This window comes from Zootoca vivipara, chromosome 11, assembly GCF_965207765.1.
Source record: "Zootoca vivipara chromosome 11, rZooViv2.hap1.1, whole genome shotgun sequence".
Taxonomy (NCBI): Eukaryota; Metazoa; Chordata; class Lepidosauria; order Squamata; family Lacertidae; genus Zootoca; species Zootoca vivipara.
In genome coordinates, this window is record NC_142594.1 from 17,853,133 (window position 1) to 17,875,115 (window position 21,983).

The 21,983-nt window shown below is 42.8% G+C and overlaps 1 protein-coding gene across 4 annotated transcripts in view; it reads left to right on the forward strand.

Moving 5' to 3' along the window:
• The window catches only part of THRB (thyroid hormone receptor beta), a 186,135-nt gene that overhangs the window by 47,780 nt on the left and 116,372 nt on the right, over positions 1 to 21,983 (forward strand). For all 4 annotated transcript variants that reach the window (XM_088653758.1, XM_035128990.3, XM_060280665.2 and 1 more), the window contains one exon: positions 11,506 to 11,619. The gene's annotated coding sequence lies outside the window, so the exon portion shown is untranslated. The remainder of the gene's footprint in view (positions 1 to 11,505; positions 11,620 to 21,983) is intronic.

Genomic DNA, 21,983 nt, shown 5'->3' on the forward strand with positions numbered 1-21,983 from the left:
CCTGACCATTAGGTCCAGTTGCGGACGAATCTGGGGTGGCGGCGCTCATCTCGCTTTACTGGCCGCGGGAGCCAGTGTACAGCTTCCAGGTCATGTGGCCAGCATGACTAAGCCGCTTCTGACAAACCAGAGCAGCGCACGGAAACGCTGTTTACCTTCCTGCCAGAGCGGTACCTATTTATCTACTTGCACTTTGACGTGTTTTCGAACTGCTAGGTTGGCAGGAGCAGGGACTGAACAATGGGAGCTCACTCCGTCGCGGGGAATCAAACTGTCGACCTTTTGAACGGCAAGCCCTAGGCTCAGTGGTTTAACCCACAGCGCCACCCACGTCCCGGCTAAGGTTGTAGATATGTGATAACCTAAAGACACCACAGTCTGTGCTGTGCATCATTTCCAAAAGGAAACACAAACCCTGGGCAAGCACCTGAAACCCCTGGAATCTCACACCACTGGGACAACAATGGCCTTGATTTATATTTTTAAGTCCAACCCTCTCCAGTCTGTGAACCATAAATATTCCACCGCTGACAAATCCTTTGGTAATTGCCCAAAGAGAATGAAGTAAACATAGGGCTATGTTTGTTAAGCACCCTAATTTGCATGTTTTCAGTGCTCCAGCATCACACTGCTGAGTAATGTTCAGCTTGTTATTCACTATATAAATCCTCACATCCTTTTTTCGAAAATGCCATTACCTAGCCTGTAATCCTCCCTGTTCCCTTTTGCTTTTTAGTTAGTTAGGTTTCCCACCCCCTCCCTTTCTCGTGCATTTCCATTTGTCCTTGTTAAATTTTAGTTGATAGTTTATGTAGAACATTTAAAATGTCTGCAGTTGGAACACGGTCATAATGGTAAAGCTGCATATTTTAAGTTACTCCCCACACATTCATAAAAAAGATGGATCAGAACAAAAGTTCAATATTCTTCTCTCACTGTGGTTAACCAGATGTTTAGCAGGACATGAACACAACAGCGTTTTCCCTAAAAACTAAAAGCAAAAGCCACTACATTGTTGCAGTTTGATCTCATCCATTACCATTTGTTTACTTTAATAAGCAAAGCAAAACAGTTATATCTCTATATTATTGTAGTTCCTTTTAAAGCTTTTTTGGGGAGGGGGGGTTAATGGGTTGTTCTTGTTTTTATTTTTTATTTTTGTTTTATCTTGTGAACTGCCCTGAAACCTGTGTCTATAGGGCGATTGATTGATTGATTGATTGAGAAAGAAAGAGAAATGAATGAAAGAAAGAAAAACATCATCAATCTTGCCCTATGATCGTTTTGATACTTGGTGGTAGGGGCAAAGTTTTGGAATTCGGGGAGTTCAAAAACCAGCTCTCCAAGTTCATAAACCTCACCCCAACCTATTCTAAATAAATTCCAAACTACTCTGGTCAAGACGTGGTTTAGCTTGAATCTCTATAAAATAGCCCCCATCACAATTCCTCTCTGATATCCTCTTCTGCTTCCTTATTCAAAATTTAACTGGCAGTGAGAAGGAGAGCCTGTGTTGGGACTTTCATAAGCTCCTCCACTAGGCCTGAGGTGCTGCTTTGTGTTGCTTTTGCCAGTCCTGACATTTTGCACAGTCCCTGGCAACTCCTATAGTTCCTCTGTTAATCTCTCCCATCGCACCATAGATTTGAGATTTCATTTACCGTCTTGTACCCCACCACAACCTGTTTCTGTCACCAAGTGTAGGTTGAGTAAAAAAAACTGGCTGGTTGGTACCATAGAGGCTAAAATTAAGGAGTTATCAGGCTTGTTTGTGCTCTTGATGACATAATTAGAGCTGCAACAGGTTCCAAACTGAAAGGATAAAAACAGACTACTTAAGAATTTTGTAATTAGCTGTCTCATTACATGGGTTTGGTGTATGTTTCCTGCTTGTAAGGTTACACTGAATATCTTGGAATTTGTAACTCCACCTTTGGTTTTGCATTTCTCCATTAGTAAGTTCCCTCTTATCTACATGCTCATCTCCTGCAATTACCAAGCTCGTTCTTCCTTGGGTATGGCTTGCAAAGTGCTTTTCTGAATTATTACTTTCAGTAGTTGCCAGACCTCTGCATTTTCACTTTGCGTAACACGTGCACCCCAAAAAATGCACTCTGAATGTGGCAGCTGAATTTATTTATTTATTGTGTGGGGGAGGGCGAGTATTACAATCCTGATCACACATTGAGGTAATGCGGAGAATAACTCTTCCTTTCAGGTGACTTGCTTCCAGACCAGTTGCTAAAAGCTGCTGTCGGCCATCTGCGCAAAAAAACCAACAACTGTACCGTGATAAAGCCCTGAAACGAGATATGGATAAAGTGAATGATATTAAATTAAACTAATAATTGTTCAAAAAAACTAAATTAGCTTAAATCTCCCAAAAGAAACCTTGATATAGAAAAAACATAAATTTCTCAAAGAAACCTCTAAATAAAGTAAACCTTTTCCTTCTGAGGAAACAGATAGAGATTTTCCAGTGAGACGAGTCACTCAGCCAGCACCTCGTCAAGGTTTACTTTATTTAGAGGTTTCTTTGAGAAATTTATGTTTTTTTCTAAGGTTTACTTTATTTAGAGGTTTCTTTGAGAAATTTATGTGTTTTCCATATCAAGGTTTCTTTTGGGAGATTTAAGCTAATTTAGCTTTTTTGAACAATTATTAGTTTAGTTTTAATATCATTCACTTTATCCATATCTCGTTTCAGGGCTTTATCACGGTATAGTTTTTGGGGGTTTTTTTTGCACTGATTACATATTCCCGTGATTGTCTTTTTTGCTGCCAGCCATCTAGCAACATGTAGGCAGATGGACTGGCACACTGGGGGAAAAATATGCTTATGTTCAGAGGGGAAGCATGAGACTGGTCTAACCCTTATAAGAAAGCCAGGTGTATTTTGAGCTATTGAAGGTGTCAGGGTTGTTGTGACTACTCCTGAGTAACGACCTTCCACATGCTTGTCTTTCAAAAGTCTTTATTAGTGTACATTATTTACAGTGTAGCGAGCTACTGGTTTCATGTCTCCTCATTCCGAATCAGAATCCGGCACTGCCCCTTTTCGTGATTTTGACCAACATAAAAGCCTCGGGACAGTGAATCTCCTCCCTTTTCTCCTCCTCCTCAATTCCGGTGTCGGGGGGGGGGGGAGGGTCTGCGGTCTGCCTGATTCCTCTCTTCTCTTTCCCTCTCCCTCTCTTCCTGCCTGTGGAGCAGGGGCTCTTGGATGTTGCCAGAGGTCTGGCACTCCCTTTCCGTCTCCTGACTTCCCTCATCCGCTCCTTCGCTTTCATGACTGCTTGGAGATGGGCTGCTTCTGATGAGGGGGGCTGTTCTCTATAAGCCCTTCCCCTTACAGAAGGTGTATTGAAGGACTGTTGCGTTTGTCTACTCCTTCACCCCCAAAATCCCATGCATGCTGTCTTGGCTTTTAATCGGTATAAGTTAGTGCAGAATGAGTGAATGTGCTTTTTAGCCTTTTAATTAACAACTTGCCTAGTTCTTCACCCCGGTATGGCTCCCCTTTATCACATCACAGCCGGACAAGACAACGACAAGAATCCACCAACAGCATACTGTACGAATCAATCTGGCTAACCTGATTCAAAAACACCCACCCACCCCACTCACACAAGAAAACAAAGTTCACCACAGCCAACCACAAACAAGCAACCACACCCTTTCTCTCACCAGCAGAGGAACACAAGCTAATAGCAAAGAGAATCTGCACAAACGATGCTGACACCGAACTCCACAAATACATTAAGTAAAATAGAAGCATTGCCACCCGACCCCACCCCCACCCCCACCCGCCATGGCCCCCTCCACCTCTCCCCCCTTTCTTCCTGATGTAACACTAATGTCTCAACAAATGAAGCTGACCTGTAGAAAATGTAACTTGAAAAAAGAGACATTGCACATACTTTTGTAAACCAAGAAATCTTTAATAAAAATACATTTTTCCCTTCCTCTATATATAACCAGTATGAAATCCCTTCCTCTATAACCAGTATGAAAACCAAGCAGGCTGGTGGAGAACAGTCCGATTGCTTCATAGAAGGACTGCTGTTTGATGCTTGCTGCACAGAACTGCAGCCTACTAGCCTCTTAACAGGTTTGGAGTTTTGTTTCTGGCCGGTTAGTTACCTCTGTGGGCTGGTTTGCAAGACGGTGCTATATCACACAAGGACAGACCCTCCAGCAATGTATAATTGTTTGTTTGTGGCCTCTTGGGTAGTCATCCTTGTTAAGAAAAGATGTGCACACATGCATGTTATTTCTTTCTGTGGCTAATAATAATAATAATTTATTATTTATACCCCGTCCATCTGGCCGGGTTCCCCCAGCCACTCTGGGCGGCTTCCAACAAAACATTAAAATACAGAAATCAAACATTAAAAGCTTCCTTAAACAGGGCTGCCTTGAGATGCCTTCTAAAGGTCTGGTAATTGTTGTTCTCTTTGACCTCTGGTGGGAGGGCGTTCCACAGGGCGGGTGCCACTACCGAGAAGGCCCTCTGCCTGGTTCCCTGTAACTTGGCTTCTCGTAGCAAAGGAACTGCCAGAAGACCCTCGGCGCTGGCCCTTAGTGTCCGGGCAGAACGATGGGGGTGGAGACGCTCCTTCAGGTATACTGGACCAAGGTCATTTAGGGCTTTAAAGGTCAACACCAACACTTTGAATTGTGCTCGGAAACGTACTGGGAGCCAATGTAGGTCTTTCAGGACCGGTGTTATGTGGTCTCGGCGGCCGCTCCTAGTCACCAGTCTAGCTGCTGCATTCTGGGTTAGTTGTAGTTTCCGGGTCACCTTCAAAGGTAGCCCCACGTAGAGTGCATTGCAGTAGTCCAAGCGAGAGATAACTAGAGCATGCACCACTCTGGCGAGACAGTCTGCGGGCAGGTAGGGTCTCAGCCTGCGTACCAGATGGAGCTGATAGACAGCTGCCCTGGACACAGAATTGACCTGTGCCTCCATGGACAGCTGTGAGTCCAAAATGACTCCCAGGCTGCGCACCTGGTCCTTCAGGGGCACAGTTACCCCATTCAGGATAGTTAATAGTTTCTGGGAGGGATTTAAATTTGAAGTTATGCATGGGAGGAAAGGGGCAACCTCGCCTCCCTTCCCAGTGCCCCAGTACTTAAGAGATAGCTCTACTGCTACTTTTGGAAGAAGAAAACTATATGTAGTGTATCCAAACATGGAATTCCACCGGAAAGCATAGTTGGCCCTAGGGCACAGGCCTCTCGGACCCCCATAGAGGGCAGGCCGGCATAAGGGAAGCCTTGTGAAAAATGGATGTTACTAGAAATTGCCTTCTCCCTTCCCTTAAACAATTGCATTAAAAGTGTATCACAGGCTTCCTCAACCTTGGCCCTCCAGATGTTTTGAGACTACAATTCCCAGCATCTCTGACCACTGGTCCTGCTAGCTAGGGATCATGGGGGTTGTAGGCCAAAAACCTCTGGAGGGCCAAGGTTGAGGAAGCCTTGTGTATCAGATTGAACTTTTAAAACAGCTTAAACTTCAGCTCACACACCAGTTGGTCCAGTAAGGTTTTCTTCCCTGAGAAGTTTGTGTCTGAATGAAAATTCGTATGTGCAGAATCCTCAGAATGAAGATACATGTCCTGGGCCATAATGAAACACAAATGTTCTTTTCTGCTTTCTCCTGTCAATGAATCACTTTGTTCTAGATGTGCTGATTCATCTAAGCCTCTGACTGACATTGGTAATAACCCAGAAGGTGGCAGACTTCAGATTCAACTGTTGGGTCTTTTGTGTACACACTAGAATTAATACTCGGTGCCTTGATTCAGTTGTGTGGAGGGGCGGGGGACGACTCCGATTCTTATTCTGTACAAACTGTATACTGATGGGCCTTTATTACTTCCAGGCTTGTCTTGAATTATCAAGCAGCAGCTGCTTCACCTCTCCACAGGACCATGCAGGCATTGGGTTAAATGAATTACTACCACTTCTCACACTTTCTCAGATAAAGGATGCCTTTCGCTTCTGACAGTCAAATAACAATTGCTGGTGCAGGATCTTCTTCACAGAAGAACTGAAGCTGGCAGAATTTTTCTCTCTTACAATGGATATGTAATTTATGTTCGGTTCCACTGTATCTCTGCATCGATGAATTATTTTTACTCCATTAAGGATTATATGAAATGGCTCATTTCTGTGGCTGACCCACTCAGTCTTCCAAACGGGAAAGGTTGGATTTACAGTGGAGTTAGAATACAAGGTTCGTCTGCGAAACATAGGTGCTCTGAAAATACGGTAGCTTTCTTTATTGTAAGGTAGTGTTAGACACTCAGGTATATAAGTTAGGTGCCAAATGGCTTCTTAAACCAGCGTTACAGTCACCAAAGCAGAATACATAGTTGCCATTTTGGAGCCTGAAGAGGTCAAGAGTTGTATTGTTCAATACAACTTTTTGGTTCCCGAGATTCATTCTGATAGTGCAGATGCAATATCATGGATAGAATTCTACAGGATATGTTGCTAGTGTGTGAAAACAGTGCAGATCAAATGATCCCCAGGCAGGTACCTCCAGATGGTGGAGATGTCAGGTAAGGTCAGGTAAAGGTAAAGGACCCCTGGACGGTTAAGTCCAGACAAAGGCGACTATGGGGTTGCAGCGCTCATCTTGCTTTCAGGCTGAGGGAGCCGGTGTTTGTCCATAGCATCTTTCCGGGTCATGTGGCCAGCATGACTAAACCACTTCTGGTGCAATGGAACACCATGAGGGAAACCAGAGCACATGGAAACGCTGTTTACCTTCCCGCCACAGCGGTATCTATTTATCTACTTGCACTGGCATGCTTTCGAACTGCTAGGTTGGCAGGAGCTGGGACAGAGCAATGGGAGCTCGCTCTGTCATGGGGATTCGAACTGCTGGCCTTGGCAAGCCCAAGAGGCTCAGTGGTTTAAACCACAGCGCCACCTTTTTTTTGTCAGGTGCCATCTTGGTGCCCAAGTACCTTCACTTGATCGCAAATGGCCAATAGCCAAGTGCAAAATGTGCCTGGTGAATTTTGAATTCTGTTTTAAGGATAGGTGGGTGGGGTATGCGTGTGATAGATAGAGGTCTCAGCTACATTGGCAAAGAAAAATCACTTTATATGCTACAGCTAGGTAGCCGTGTTGGTCTGAGTCGAAGCAAAATAAAAAAGTTCCTTCAGTAGCACCTTAAAGACCAACTAAGTTTTTATTTATTTATTTATTTATTTATTTGGTATGAGCTTTCGTTGATGGACTTCCATTTCATGCGGCTCAATGTGGTGCCACACAAAAGCTCATACCAAAATAAAAACTTAGTTGGTCTTTAAGGTGCTACTGAATGAACTTTTTTATTTCACTTTATATGCGTTGTTTATGCATTCTAACACTGTGGCACCAGATGGTGCTGTGGAGTTCTGTTTTTGCCAGCCCGATTTCTCATACGAAGTTTGCAACGTGTTTAACCGAAACTCTTCTTTGATGTGTCTAGATCAGGCATCCCCAAACTTCGGCCCTCCAGATGTTTTGGACTACAATTCCCATCTTCCCTGACCACTGGTCCTGTTAGCTAGGGATCATGGGAGTTGTAGGCCAAAACATCTGGAGGGCCGCAGTTTGGGGATGCCTGGTCTAGATCCACCCAGAGAGAGAAATAACTCCAAGCAGAAGGGCAGTTGCAAATGGACTTCATTTGGGGAACACCCTTATGGCAGTAAGAACATAAGAAAAGGCCCCTGGCTCGGGCCAATGACCAGCCCATCTGGTCAAGCATCTTTTTTTCATTGTGGCCAATCAGACCCCCATTGGGAAACCCACAAGCAGCACCCGAGCACAATAGCCTTCTCCCCTTTGGTGGTTTTCAGCAACTGGTATTCAGCAACACCACTTGCCTCTAACTGTGAATAGCCGAGTTTTCTGATCCACCTCGTCTAAGGTTGAATGTAATTGAGTTTATACATTATTTATTCAAATGACTGAGTCCACCTGAATGGCTTTCCCTGTTGTGGGCCCTGCTTGCCCTTGCCCCAGATGGCTACCTCCATTGGTGTCATGATAGCTCTAGCAAAAGGATGTTGTGTTGCCCTAGAGCAGGCATCCCCAAACTGTGGCCCTCCAGATGTTTTGGCCTACAACTCCCATGATCCCTAGCTAACAGGACCAGTGGTCAGGGAAGATGGGAATTGTAGTCCAAAGCATCTGGAGGGGCGAAGTTTGGGGATGCCTGCCCTAGAGTGTGAGAGATCTGTTATGTAAACTGATATATCCTTACTACACCTGCCCTGGTACCTTCAACTGCAGTTATATTTGAATGATCTAGGTCCTAGGAGATTTTTTAGTCAGGAACAGAACAGTTTGATTGTTCATTGCCACTGTGGGCAATATCATACCCTCCAACATTTCTCTGGTGAAAATAGGGACGTCCTATTCAGTCATCATCATCACCTCCTCCTCCTCCTCCTCCTCCTTCCCCCACCCATCTGACTGTGTTGCCTCAACTACTCTGGATGGCTTCCTTCATATATAAAAATGTAATAGAACATCAAACATTAAAAGACTTCCCTATACAGGGCTGCCTTCAGATGCCTTCTAAAGGTTGTGTACAGTGGTACCTCGCAAGACGAAAATAATTCGTTCTGCGGGTCGTGCCATCTTACGAAAATTTTCATTTTGCGGAAACAAACGGCAGACGGCAAAAAAGTGGCAAAAAAATTGTCTTGCGAGGCAACAAAGAATCGCTAGACGCTTTCGTCTAGCGAGTTTTTCGTTGCACGAGGCATTCGTCTTGCGAGGTACCACTGTAGTTACTTATCTCCTTAGCTCAGGGATTGGATAACTCCAAACCCTCCATCGTTTCTCTGATAAAGATAGGGACGTCCTAAGGAAAAGTGGGGCATTCTGGGATCAAAGCAGAAACCAGGATGGCTTCTGTAAATCCAGGACTGTCCCTGGAAAATATTGGAGGTTCTGCAATATTCCAGAGGTTTCTTGCTAGTTGATAGGACTCTTAATGTACAGTTGGCTACAAGTTCCACCACGCAAAAGTCAGAGGTTTTTACGCAAGCATCTCTCTCCATCCAGGAAAGACAGAGGCACTCGGGGGGGGGGGGGGATACCACTGAGAGATGTGAACTGTGAGCTTGACAGAGAGGCTTGGATGGCTGCATTTTCTCCTTAGGCCCGAGGTTTCCAACCCCTCCTCTAGATACTCTGCCTGCATCTTTATGGCCGCTGCTTTCTTTGCATGCTAGAAAGCCTTTAAAAACTCTTGAAACATTTAATCTGATGTCCTGTCTAGTGTCTCTAACCTACGGCCTGAAACTTGTGGCACCCTGCTACTTAGCACAGTTTATGTGAGAAAATAGCTGCGTTGTTTCTCGTCCTGCGAAAACAGAAATAAAAACATCCTTTCTTCATCCACGACTGTAATGTACAGTTAGACTTAAAACCTATCGAGGGAAGAGTCTGCATTGACATTGCCAAACCATTGCATTTCTGTGTAGCGGTCGGAATCTTTCGCTCCAGATTTGGTTTTGTTTCTGAATTGATCCATGTCAATTCTCAGTCTCATGACTGAATTATTGTCTTGCGGCACCCTGATGACTAACAAATGTATTATTGTGGCATGTGCTAGGGCAAATGGTCTCAGCCTGGCATGCATGCATGTGTGTGTGTGTGCGTGCACACACACAGAGAGAGATATTTTGGACTACAACATCCCTCATCCCTGACCATTTGCCATGCTGCCTGAGGTTGTTGGGAGTTGTAGTCCGACACAGTTGGAGGGCAACAAGATGAGGAAAGCTGAGCTGCTGTAACTGAATACAGTGGTACCTTGGTTCTCAAACACCTTGATACTCAAACAACTTGGAACCCAAACACTGCAAATCCAGAAGTAAGTGTTCCGGTTTGCAAACTGTTTTTGAAAGCCGAACATGCTCCATTTTGAGTGTTACGCTTCCCATTTGAGTGCCACACTTCCGTTTTGAGTGTTACGCTGAGGTCTGTCTGTTTTTGCTATTTATTTTGCGTTTTTTGTTTTTGTGTTTCTTTTGTTTAATTTTTGTGACTGTGTGGAACCCAGTTCACCTACTGATTGATTGATTGATTGATTGTGTGACTGCAGTACATTGTTTATTGCTTTCATTTTATGGATCAATGGTCTCGTTAGATAGTAAAATTCACGTTAAATTGCTGTTTTAGGAGTTGTTTTTAAAAGTCTGGAACGGATTAATCCGTTTTGCATTACTTTCTTTTTAAAAAATGAATTTTATTTTATTTTAAAGACTTCCCCAGACTTCCCCCCCACCCCTCTCCCCACTTTCCCATAGTTATCTCTTCTCTTTTCTGCGTCTAAATAGCTTTATCCAAACCATTACATTTCCTTGCTTATATCTTTTGTCAGACAAGTGCTAGTCCAATCCTACTAACGTTTTTAGATGTTTGCAAACCTCCTTCAAATATTCTACAAAATTAATCCATTCTTTTTTAAATTTATTGTCCTCTTGATGTCTAATCTTCCCCGTCAATTTCGCCATTTTGGCACAATCCATCAGTTTCAGTATCCATTCTTCTTTTGATGGGGTTCTTTCTTCCCTGGGCATACAACGTAGAATCATAGAATCATAGAGTTGGTAGAGACCACAAGGGCCATCCAGTCCAACCCCCTGCTAAGCAGGAAACACCATCAAAGCATTCTTGACATATGCCTGTCAAGCCTTTGCTTAAAGACCTCCAAAGAAGGAGACTCCACCACACTCCTTGGTAGCAAATTCCAGGGCCGAACAGCTCTTACTGTCAGGATGTTATTTCTAATGTTTAGGTGGAATTTTCTTTCTTGTAGTTTGAATCCATTGCTCCGTGTCCGCTTCTCCCTCCTCTATATGACATCCTTTTATATATTTGAACATGGCTATCATATCACACCTTAACCTTCTCTTCTCCAGGCTAAACATACCCAGCTCCCTAAGCCGTTCCTCATAAGGCATCATTTCCAGGCCTTTGACCATTTTGGTTGCCCTCTTCTGGACACGTTCCAGCTTGTCAGTATCCTTCTTGAACTGTGGTGCCCAGAACTGGACACAGTACTCCAGGTGAGGTCTGACCAGAGCAGAATACAGTGGTACTATTACTTCCCTTGATCTAGATGCTATACTCCTATTGATGCAGCCCATTCTTGCCTCTGTCGTCGCATGTATACATAGGGCCTTCTTCTCCTTCAGTAATTCTTATCCTATGATACCTAATAGTTAAGCCTCTGGTTTTTTTAAAAACAAAAGTTACCGTATTTCCCCGTGTATTAGATGATATTACTACAACGATGATAAATTGGGGTGATGTCAAGTAAAATACAGTTCAGACTTGGCTGATTAGATCTTTCTTCTGATCGGTAAAACTTTCCGCTGAGCAACTGGTACAATCATGCCTGCAGTTTCTAGGCACATAGTGTCTGTGAGATAAACATTTGCTGATTCATGCTATTTTTATTTTTATTTTTATCCTCAGATGCTAAGAACAGAAGACCTGTGATCCCTGTATCTGCGCATATATTTCAAAACAGATATGGTTTCTGTCATCCTCCAGCTCAATCTCGTCTCTCATTTATGGGCTCGTTCTAAGGTCAGTTTTTACAGTGTTTAAATTCTGTTAAATGTTTTGGAAGAAAGGCAAGGCAGACTCACGAATGCAAGGTAATGTTTTCCTCCAGAGAAAACAGATGCCCTCTTCTGAAATAAACTTTTCAAAATCTTGTGCAAAGCGACAGAAGGCAGCAATGTTAATTTTTTTTTTAAAAAAAGGATCGTATAAATGAAGGCGTTCTTGAGGCCTTGACTAGAGTCGCACGCATAGCAGAATGACAGAGAGACCCTACTTCATTTGGGTGCAGGAAGATTCCATAGAGTCCTGTGCCCTATTGTTTCAATGCTGCTGGAGCCAGGACAAAACAGGGGAGAGGGACATGATACAGGCATAAAAATCAATGATTTAAATAATTAAAAATTTAGATTTTTAAAATTTAAATCAGATTTTCAAAATGCCACTGGGAAACAAACAAAAAAGACTGTGACTTGCTTTATTGCAGAGTGGATAAAAATCAATGATATTTTAAATTGGATTTTTAAAATAAAATACTTTTGGAGGAAAAATCATTCTAAAGAGAGTTTTCTATTTAAGTTACATTATAGTCCAAAGGCTATTTATCAGGCAATAAGGATTTGTTTTTAAGTTTTTCATGAAATTGTTTAACCACACCATTTATCAAACATGGATACGTATGCTATAATGTTGTTGTTTTACTTAAATAAATTGTTTAAATTGCTATTAAGGAGATGATTATTTTTTCCCTTCCAATAAAGTACAGCAGAAACACCATCCAAATATAAGCAGTTAACTTCTTAAACCTCACAATAATTTCATAATTGTCTGTCTGTGAATTTCTAATGGTATAACCAAAGCAGAATTTTTTGATATACAGTAACTGTAAAAACTCATCTGAAAAGTTATTATTCCAAAAAGGAAACCTTCACCTGGTTGTAAATATTAAGATGATACCAGCGAGAATGAGTCTTTCTGTAAAAAAAAAATTGATTTAAATCAAATCTTACTGACTAGTGATTTACCATATTTTTCTGTGTATAAGACTAGGTTTCTTTTTTAAAAAAATAAACAACCAACCAAAAAATTAGCTTTAAAATTGCTGCTCGTCTTATATATGGTTAATGCCGAGGGGTGTTTTCTTAAATTGGAGCCCCCCCCCAAACCGTCTTATACACGGAAAACTGTGGTAAGTTGTTATTTTAATCGATCTGATTTAAATCAAATCCACCCTGGATACAGGTGTATAAAATTGTACATGATGCAAAGTGGATAGAGATCATTTTGTTCTTCCTACTAGACTAGCACCCGGGCTCTGCGTATTCTTCCCTTTCCTCAAACATTCCCTACCAATTCAGTTTTTTTTAAAAAAATGTAGTCAAGTTGTCCTTCCCATCATCATTTAACTTTCCTATAACAGAAGGGATAAGAATATGGGCAGACTTTGAGCAGTTGGAAGAACAGAGTTACCAAAAAAAACCTAAGGGCTGTGTCCCATTTCAGGGGAAAGGCTTTGTGAAATATTTATATAGCCAAATCCACAACTTAAATCTAAACACTTCCACCAAAGGCTTAGGTGGAGAATCTGATAAAGCAGGTTCTGTCCATAGGATAGAACATGGGTTGCGGAAGGGCTAACAAGATATCCCAGGGCCTGGGTGGGCGGGTCAGTTTGGATGACCTCTGGTATCTGATTGGAGGGAATGGTTGTTGCTGGGGAATTTAGCATGTTGCAATTGCTTGATTGACAGCCCTGGCAATATATATATATACATACTGAGCAGTTTGTGCCACCTCTTTGCTGCTCTCATCAAATCTCCCACCCGCCCTCCGCTATTTTCAGGCCCTTTGCACTGACCTTGCGGCTCCTGTCATGGGGTTGCCTGTATTCAGGGGCCTGGTAGGAATTTTGCCACTTGGCTGATTGGCTGGTGCCAGGTGGTTTTTGCCTACTACGCTGCAATTAGTCACAACTTGTGAGGTTGCGGTTAGGCATTGGTTCAAATAAAATGGACGAGGGGTACGGTTTTTGGCTGGGCTGCCATATAGAAGTATTCCGTTAAAGGAATCCTGGGGCTCCACATGTTTGTCTGTTTATCCCCGCTAGGGGTCAGGACCGCACATGAGCCTTGGGGAGCATCTGGGGAGAGGACAAGAAGGCCTTGTGCCCCCTGCCCCGTCCTCTCTCAGGGGGTGCTTACTTACTGGCTCCCCTACTAGGCTAGAGGGAGTCAGATCTGTCCCAGGCGGGAGAGAGATGGCTGGGGAACCAATGCCTAAGCCAGTGTTTCTCAACCTTTTTTTGGGCCACGGCACACTTGTTCCGTGATAAAAATCACGAGGCACACCACCATTAAAAAAGTTTAAAAAATTAACTCTGTGCCGCCTTATATTGACTATAATTATGACTGTAAGAAACACTTGCCAATTGCTGTGTTGGTTGCAATCTCCTGTAATAAGGCTTCACAAGCCGTCCGGCGGGTCCGTGTTGTGTATTGGCGGCCGCCAGGCTCGTTTGCACTGAGCTTTGGGAAAGAGGAGGAGAAATATTGCTTTCCGGCGGGTCAGCTTTGGATATTGGCGGCCGCCAGGCACGTCACAATGCAAATCGCCCTTCTCGTCGCGGCACGTCGCAGCACACCAGCCAGCGTCTCGCGGCACACTAGTGTGCCGCGGAACAGCGGTTGAGAAACGCTGGCCTAAGCAACCACTCACATTATTATTTGTATTTTAATAAAGTTGTGGCCAAATTTAATGCCAAAAACCTTAAACTAAAATTATGGTGTTTGGTGTGAGTTATAGGGGGGGACATCTTGGTGCCTCGGCAGGCAAAATTTGCTCTTGTATTAAAAAATAAAGTGTGCGTATCTTTCTAAAACAAATATTTAAGACATGGCCTTGTGACTTTAGAATGTAACTTCAGATCTATTATTGTTTATCGGATTTGTTGCACTTTGTTCATTTTTTTTATTGCTATCGTTTATTATACTTTATCCTACCTTTCATTCAGGGAGCTTTTGAGATAGGTTGGCCTGAGAGGGAGGAAAAACTAGAGTCAGCTTTGTAGCCAAGTGGGGATTTGAACCTGAGTGACCCCGGTCCTAACCTGATATGCTAAAACACTGGTTTTTCTAAGCCTTCCTCCTCCTATCATTTGTCATGAGATCTGGAAGACACTCAGAGCTGGTCTTGCTGTTAGGTAGAGCGATGTGCAATGAAAAGACTAACAAATAGTTATTTAATGTATTTTTAGTCTGAGTGGTGAGGCGCTTATGCGATTTCCTGCTTTAAGTGCCAAAATAATTTGGCCAGCCTTGGGTGTTGTGTCTTTGGTGCATGCCTGGCGTTTGCTGGTGAAGGCACACATGAGTGAAAAACTTACAATTGAAGAGAAAATAGATGCCAAATGTCCACCATACCGAATACAGCAGCCTCAATGGCAATTTGATGGCCTCGAGGGCATTTGCTTGAGCAGGTGGTTGATAAACTGCTGGACAACACCTGTCTGGGTTCACATAAAAAAACAACTTAATTAAGAAGATATTTTGTACTATTTTAAAAAGTATTTAGTCGCCCATCTCTCTGTCGGTATAGCAAGCGACACAGAATGCTGTTGTGAGGTAAGGAGCAGTTAGCATTTGGGTCAGTTTTAATGTGAAAAAATGTAAGTTAACACCAACTTAAGCCCAACTTTTACCCAAATTGCTAGTTCCTATGCACAGAGATGTACATAATTTTCTGAAGGAGATTTTTTTAAAAATTTATTAAGTTAGAGTGAGCTCACATGGATGTGTTCATCACAGGATGACTGTAAGATCAAGCAACGACTTTAGGCTGGTTGACACAATTTTACATTTTATGAATGCATAGATGAGGAAGCAGGATCCTGCGTGTGCCTGTCTGTCTGTCTATCTATCATCTATCTATCTATCTATCTATCTATCTATCTATCTATCTATCTATCTATCTATCTATCATCTCTGAACTGGAATGGGAAAAAGCTGGATCTTTCCACCACACAGAAAGAGCCTTAGGTGCATAGAAGTCCTATGTATAAGGTTCTGTTAGCAGTTCTACTGACCACGAGGAGGTTGGGGCTCATTGTGTGAAGGAAATGTATGTAGCCGTGAAAGGATTGTTATAGAACAAAGATGGCGGACAGCGCTTGTCTCTCCCTTGAGGTCACGCCGAGCACACTGACCACATTTGGACAACCCTAAAGGTAAAAGGTACTCCTGACCATTAGGTCCAGTCGTGGACGACTCTGGGGTTGTGTGCTCATCTCGCTCTATAGGCTGAGGGAGCCGGCGTTTGTCCGCAGACAGCTTCCGGGTCATGTGGCCAGCATGACAACCCTAACGTTGCTTAATTGTTGTTGTTGGCACTGGTCTGTCTCGAGAGACAATGGAGTGCGCTTCTGGGGGTGAAGTAAGACCACTGTGTTCGCTGCACCGAAGTGGCCTCCCTTGGGTGCATGCCTGGTCGGTTTGTACGGAGGTCTGGGGAGGGGGATGGAGGCAGTGTGTATGGGATGCCCAGATGACAAGACCCGCCCAGCTCGGCGTCGCTGATATGGCCCAAAGGAAAGCAGAGCAATACTGCAGGAGTTGCCAGAAGGAGGCATAAGGCTAAACCAAGTGAGGGTAGCTGATGGGTCTCAAACCCTTGGTGAGTTAGGGATGATGGGAGTTGTAGTCCAAAAACAGCTAGAGACCCAATCTAGTCCAACCCCCTGCAATGCAGGAATATGCAGCTGTCCCATACAGGAATCAAACTTGCAGCCTTGGTATTATCAGCACAACACTCTAAGCCAGACATCCCCAAACTTCGGCCCTCCAGATGTTTTGGACTACAATTCCCATCTTCCCCAACCACTGGTCCTGTTAAGCTAGGGATCATGGGGATTGTAGGCCAAAACATCTGGAGGGCCGCAGTTTGGGGATGCCTGCTCTAAGCAATAAATCTAAAAGAGCTTTTCTACCGAGTTGGAAATATTGAAACAACCAAGCGAAAGAGAATATAGAGTGAAGGAGAAATGTCTCAGATCCCAGTAACTGTATTCTTAGAGTCTGACTCAGCTTCCCTCTCCTCCATCCTACTCTAGAGAAAGTTGGCTTTTTTGTATAATTGCTTCTGTATCTGTCAATGCTGTTAAAGACAGCAGAATGTAGCTATGCCATGTGCTGGCAGATAGGTCTGAGCACATGTTTCTGTGGGTGGAATTGCCATATCAGGCTTTCTGGCAATCGTGGTTAATTTTTAATCCATGCTTATGTCCATTTTATGGTCTCCCTTTTGGAAGTTGTTAATACCTAGCAGCTGACTGAATTTCCCTGCTTTTGATTAACCAAGAGCTTAATTATCCGGTAGGTTTTGCTGTTCCTCAGACTTGGTGGATGAGTGTGGCACAATGTGTTTTGGCCTGCCAGAGAAATCTTCCTCTCTTCCAGATCAATTCTTGGTCAATTTGTTCAAGAGAATGAAGGCCATGTTAGGTGCTTGTTTTCCCCCTGCATAACTTTATCAATATTTTGTGTGATTGTGTCTGAGAAGGGAGGACAGGAATTGGCTCACTTAACAAAAAAATAGCTATGACACAATCCTTTTGACAGTAACGTCAGTGTGGCTCTCGCTTGCATTCAGTATAATATTTGCAAAGTTCTTACGTTGTCTAAAGGTCATGCTGCAATTGTGAATCAGTTTAATTTATCTGTTGCTTGTATGAGTATCTCATCGGATTTTAAAGACTTATTTCACAAGTTATACTCCCAGGTTTATTCCGGATATTATACTTCAGTCATAATTTTGGTATATAGGAGTTTTACCTTGCTAATTAAAAATCACAAATGAACATTTACAACACAATCCTATACGTTTTAGCCAGGAATAAGTCCCGCTGAATTTACTAAGCAATGGGGCTTACTCCCAGATAAATGTTCATAGGGTTGCAGGCTTAAGAAAACACCCCTCCATCTCTTTAACTATTTTGTTAAGTATTCTTGAACTGGTATTTACTATATAGCTAGATATAATGAACATTCAAGAGCAAGTTTACTTCGAACACAAGGAGCAAAGCAAAAATTGTCCTCTTAAACTATGGGGAAATCCAGTATTGATACTTTCTGTACTAAAAAGTATTATCTGATATGCTCTTATTTAGCATCCTTTGGGAAACAATTGGTACCAACTATCTCTCTGGTCAATTATACCTTAGTTTATGTCAGGCATCCCCAACCTGCGGCCCTCCAGATGTTTTGGCCTACAACTCCCATGATCCCTAGCTAACAGGACCAGTGGTCAGGAATGATGGGAATTGTAGTCCAAAACATCTGGAGGACCGAAGGTTGGGGATGCCTGGTTTATGTTGTCCTTTGGCATGTTTTCTTCTTTCTGTCCTTTTGTGAACATTTTAAATGTATATGGTGGCAAACAATTGCTCTTCTGGTAGTCCTGTTTTTGGAGCACTGCTGGAATGGACAGGATTGTATCTCGAGTCCCAATTCTCCACCTTATGCTGTCATTACTTCAAACACATCTTTCACTTGAGTTGATACATCTGCATCTTCAAATGGTGTGGGAGGGAATCTAGGAAAAAATTAATCTCCTTACCCAATTATATCATCGCCTGAATGGGTCTTTGGACAGAATGGTGGCAGGTCAGATGGGAATTGTTCTTTAGAGTTCATGTTTTGACCTCTACCTTAAATGCATAACTTTCTGCCATTTTTACCCACAATGCTATTCTGTCTTGAACTAGTTGTCTTGAACTAGTTATTTGTTTGAACAGAATACCTGCAATCTTCAGCTATGGGCCTATGCTTTCAAAGAGCACTTGGCCAATGGATGAAAACTGCCTCCCTTCTCTTCTGCCTTTTCATTTCCAAATGAAATTATAATGAAAATGATTGATAGTTAATGTCAGGCTTAGAGTGCTAGAGGCTGAGATGCTTTTCCTCACGACTCATAGCCATTTCCACCCTGCTTTTATTTCCTCTCGCCAGATGCTGCCAATTTCTGCCAAATGTTATCTGATCTGGCTTTTTTACATTTCTGTTTTGAAATGTATATTATGATAATGTAGCAAATGAGCACAGATGAGAACTTCTGCTCCTTTCCTCACATGTTAGCAAGAGCGCTCATTTCCCCTCCGCGAGCTTAAGAGTGTGGATCTGAATTTATCCCAGTGATATCTTTGTGCATGTCTCTGCTCAGGTTTTCTTGAGTCAACAACAAATTGAGCTAGCCAGAGTTCGCAGAAAATGGAAAGGTCAGTTGATTAGTGTGGTGTTTTAAGTCTGTGAGTGTGGGTGGTAACTCATTCTGATTCATTCTGACTTTTTCCAGCACAGGCTAAATGCAAATATTTTTTTTGGGGGGGGGGGATAGATCCTTCTTGGGATAACTGGTGTACAATAACTAATTATTAAGAGATATTTCCAAAATGTATTTGCCTTTTCTGTTTCACATGGCAATGATGCTGAGAGCCTTTGCTCTTCCCTCTACTTAGGGAAATGTTGTTGGTGCTACCTGTTCAATGCGGGCACAATTTCATGCTCAATTCTTTTCAAAAGGGTAAGGTAGATTTGGATAAATAACTGGGAATTCATTCATTAGGGCCATGTGTCTGGTGTAGTTTTTTAATATAAATGGATGACTTCACCACTGCTGTGATATGCAGATATTTCCTGTACTGTTTGTAGCTTGCTACTGAACCTAGAGTCAAAGGAACATAATGCCCATGTTCAGACATCATGCTAATCCCTAATTTAGTGTGATGTGAGTGAGTCATATTTTGCTTTGGGTTTGAGCACTCCCTTCTCTGGTGCAGGTGTGATGAGCACAATAGAAGCTTTCACCTGTGAGTTCAGTTTACCAGAAATTACTGTCTTGTCTGAGCCCTTAACTGGTTAATTTTAACTATTGTTAACTATGGTTTGTTTAAACAAGTCAGCTTCATAGCCTATAATCGGGACGTGGGTGGCACTGTGGTCTAAACCACTGAGCTTCTTGGGCTTGGTGATCAGAAGGTTGGCAGTTCGAATTCCCGCGACGGAGTGAGCTCCCATCGCTCTGTCCAAACTCCTGCTAACCTAGCAGTTCGAAAGCACGCCAGTGCAAGTAGATAAATAGGTACCGCCATGGCGGGAAGGTGAATACTGGTAGCGTTTCTGTGTGCTCTGGTTTCCGTCATGGTCTCCCGTTGCGCCAGAAGCGGTTTAGTCATGCTGGCCACATGACTCGGAAAGCTGTCTGTGGACAAACACTGGCTCCCTCGGCCTGAAAGCAAGATGAGGGCTGCAACCCCATAGCCACCTTTTATTGGACTTAACCACCCAGGGGTCCTTTACTTTTTACCTTTTACCATAGTCTATAGCAGGCATCCCCAAACTGCGGCCCTCCAGATGTTTTGGCCTACAACTCCCATGATCCCTAGCTAACAGGACCAGTGGTCGGGGAAGATGGGAATTTTAGTCCAAAACATCTGGAGGGCCGAAGTTTGGGGATGCCTGGTCTATAGTATGAAGTTGGCTGGTTTCAAACAAGCCATAGTTAACATTGACCATGCTATGTCAGGTTTTGTAACACAACAAGTGGTTAAGCTTAGTGGAAGCAAAACACTTCCAAAATCCTCATGGAAGGGGGGAGGAGTGTGTGAACCTAAGGTATCCTATGGCTTGTTATTGTGACACTAAACTGTGGTTTTGTGTGATGTCCAAACTAGGCTAATATGAAAACTGACCTCATAGCAAATTCTCAAGGTGTGGTATGAACCTTCTGTACCTTTCAAATGAAGCTACAGATGTGAACCAAATGCAAGCTTAACTGTTAACCCCTATGCTTTCCTCTTTTTAAAAAAACAAATAGCAGAAATATTTCTATTGTTATCAATGCAGTAATTGTTTTGATAATTAAGCAATTATTCTGATTTTTTTAATAATAAAAAACCCCACACTTTTCCAGGGTCAAGGGGAGATCATGCAGGCTAAGCAGTTATCATCATGCACAAGCCAGCATTGGCTTGAAACATATGCAACTGTTTTTTATTCCTTGAATGGAAAAAAAAATAAGGGAAGATTTAAAGACGACAACAACATGGGCATTCTATCATTCTTCTTTATCAGTCTAATTTGGTTCCATTTTGTTATGGCTGGCAAGATGTAGATTGTTAAATTCTCCGAAGCTGAGATTTGGAAACTATATAGCCGATTTCAAGCCTTCTTACCAGGTTTATTTGCCCCCCCCCCCCCAGTTTGGTGCAGTTTTGACACTTTGCTTGTTTCTCTGAAAGAAGAGCTTTGGGGTGTTCGAAAAGGAAGTACCAGCCGTTTTTTGTTTTTGTTTTGCCAAAAGAAAAAAAAAACTTAGGAAAGTCTTTTGTCCTTCGGGATGTTTGTGTGTCCTTTCCTTGTTGCGTAGATACAAGAGCGCGTGTGTAACACCCTTCAATGCTAATGAAATCAACATGGATAAATAATGACTATACTTTCTTTAAGGGAGAGAACAGTGCTTTAAAACACATGTCTGCGCATGTTATCCGCATAAGTTATGTATGTCTGCTTATATACCGAAAACTGCCCCCCCCCCAAAGAAAGGCATTAATTAGCACACACAGAAAGCATATGAGGCCAGGCTACTCTCCCCCTTTTTATTAAATAACTTTGTGGTGGATCCAGAGAGACCTTTCTTGGCTGTGAGCTTGCTTATGTGAAACCGAAGTTCTTTAATTGGATGCAGCGAATGAAGGGCTTTTAGAATAACAACAACAAAAACCCACCCACCCCCCACCCCCGGTAAAAGATGCTTTGGATTCTTGCAAGAACGTGGCGTTCTGGACAACTTACCAAAATTGTTTAAGCTAGGAAATCCTTCAAGCCTGCACTTACTGCGTTTAGGATTGCCAATAGACCATTTAACAAACAAACAAAAAGAGCCCCGTGCCCTTTTATTTGCTTTTTCTGGCTTGTTTCTTTGTAAAGTGAGGGAGGCGAGCTATGTCCCCCCCCCCCTTTCACTTTAAATATAAATTTCTTGAGTTTTGCCGTGCACGGTAACGCTTTTGCAACAGGAGGCTGTTTGGGGACAGGCTGTGTGCCAGCGCACAGAGTGGCTCAGTTAAGATGCAGTGCTAAAACCATGGTTTGTTGTAATAAGGGCAGGCAGGTGAGCGCCTTGAGTTTGTATGCTCACCCTCATCCCTGGTATGTGGGGAAGGAGTTTAAGGTTTCCTTTCGCAATTTTGACCGAACTTTATTAGATCCAAATATGAGAAACCATCGTTTGTTCCAATTATAGGTAGTTTGTTCAAAGTAGGATTAAGCTGAAGTTTATTATTATATTGGTGTGCAAGTGACCTGCGCTTTTGGCATCAAAAGAAGTATAGTGTCCTG